The sequence below is a fragment of the Aplysia californica genome, unplaced genomic scaffold (genome assembly GCF_000002075.1).
Source record: "Aplysia californica isolate F4 #8 unplaced genomic scaffold, AplCal3.0 scaffold00489, whole genome shotgun sequence".
Lineage (NCBI taxonomy): Eukaryota > Metazoa > Mollusca > Gastropoda > Aplysiida > Aplysiidae > Aplysia > Aplysia californica.
The window spans coordinates 82,236-84,385 of NW_004797759.1; the positions used below are offsets into that span (position 1 = coordinate 82,236).

General features: G+C 38.6%; 1 protein-coding gene across 1 annotated transcript in view; it reads right to left on the minus strand.

Annotated features, from left to right (window-relative positions):
• LOC101864249 (APOBEC1 complementation factor) overlaps positions 1–2,150 on the minus strand; it is a gene marked incomplete in the record, with an annotated part of 35,414 nt that overhangs the window by 1,463 nt on the left and 31,801 nt on the right.

Here is a 2,150-nt window from a genome sequence, read left to right on the forward strand (position 1 = left end):
GAGAGAGAGGGGGAGGGGGAGAGAGAGGGGAGGGAGGGGGAGAGAAAGAGAGAGAGAGGGGGGGGAGAGGGAGAGAGAGAGAGAGAGAAAGCACACAATATTTCGCGTTAACATAGAAATAACGAGTGTCAAAGACAACAGATAGCCTGTCTATCCCCGTGGTTTTAAGCACCCCGCATAATTTAGCAAAATTTGATCATTTATTTTGCATATTTTTTAAAATTATTTCCTTTATCATTCTTTGTTACAATTAACAGAATCGCATAATTTCACATTTTTGGGCTCAGCTTGCATAATTTCAGAATTTTTCTTGCATAAAACGACGGGGACAGGCCTATAAAGCCATTTGAAACAAAAATAACGTTATTATATTGTTGAGTTTGAGATTTGATCTCTCTTAGTGGTCAGTGAAACACTATGAGTATGACACCACGAGAACGAAAAGTGAGATGAGACAACGAACCCAATTCCTTAACGACTACACAGCTAGCGAGAGATGGAACTCCATCCGCTAAACAACTTTGTCTTTTATTTACTTTTTATACAAACATACAGTACGACACAGTTGCTTAAGCTCCTACAAAAAGCCTGGCGAGAGGGAAAAGCATCCAAACCAAAGAACACACAAAATATAAGCTTCGTTTAACCAATGATAGTAAATAACAAGATGGGCCACTTCTCTCTTTGAGCCAATTAAAAAAGTGTCCTCAAAATCTGGTGGCGCCCTCTTCACAAAAGCGCACTCTTTGCGAACAGAGTTACCGTACTTGAGTTTTTAAAAAATCAAAGTGAAACTAGCAAGTTTTGGGATAAATTTCGGAAGAACGCTTTTGTAAAATGGTTACGCTGACAAAAAACCTCTTCCGGAGGAAAGGGTGATGGTTTTCTTTGTTTAATTTGACTTTAGAATGAAAGGCGAGAGGTCATTAAAATAAAATAAAAAAACTAAAACTCCGCACTGAACGTACCCGAACTGCTGATGAACAGCAGTCGATCTGCGCACGCAAGGGGGTGCTATTCCTATTCTTCTTCTGGAAAAACGAAAGAGAGCTTCAAAACAGACTGCAGCGCCATCTGAAGCAAAGAGCATACTTCCTGCGGACACTTTTTTGGCTGAGTGGTCCATCTTGTTATTTACTATCTTTGGTTTAACCAATACCTTTGTTGTATTTACACTGTTTTAGTTTTACAGTAATGACATTTGCAACACAATAGGTCATATATTATATATTATATAGGCCTACACGCTATGTGCCAAAGATCAGAGGTGTTGCTAGAGAGTAACATAGAGAGAGCAGAAGGAGGAGAGATAATGGTGAAAGCATACAATCATGTACCACATCAGAGTCAGAACGCCCGCTAAGCTACCCACGTTACGTTGTGACAGAGAAAACGAGCCTTCACTATAGACTTAAAGCCAGTGTCTATTTAAAAAGTAACCCCACATAAAAATAGAATTTAAAACACATTTGTTTAAAATAGCCATATCGAATGTTACAACAATGAATACTGCAACTCAATTAAAAGGCTTTCAAAGATTTCCCTTTGCAAACACAAAAAAAATTAAATTAAATTTAAAAAAAAAACAATTTAAAAAATCAACAACAAAAAACAAACAACAAATCTTTGGCACATTACGTATACGGTATTTACAAAGTGGCTCACTATATGTTTTGGCACTAGCATGCTATGAAATGAACGCAAGTAAATAGGGGGGGGGAGAAATTTTTGCAAATATTATAATAATAGTAACAGCGGTAAGGAAAGTAAAAGCTGTCATACAGAATAAACATTGCAAAGAAGAAGGAACTGTGTAAAAGCAGAGTCGCACAGAAAAGAAAGCCGAACGAAACCCTTGGCACAAAATGACAGTTGCATTCATGATCGCGTCCAGGGCATTGGAACCTACCTGTCACAGACTTATGGGTTACACTTTACGAAGCAAAAGCTATGCGTTTTCAAATATAACAGGAAAGTGACTTGTCGTATTCAGCGATCTGAACTCGACCGCAACTACCATGTCACACGTACAAGCCTTCTGATTGGCTGATGGCAACGATTTTCATTTAATGAACTCCATCTTGAGCTACAAAACTAAACATGTTAAGACGGTTTAACAAGATGGGATCAGACCCCGCCAGACCCCCACC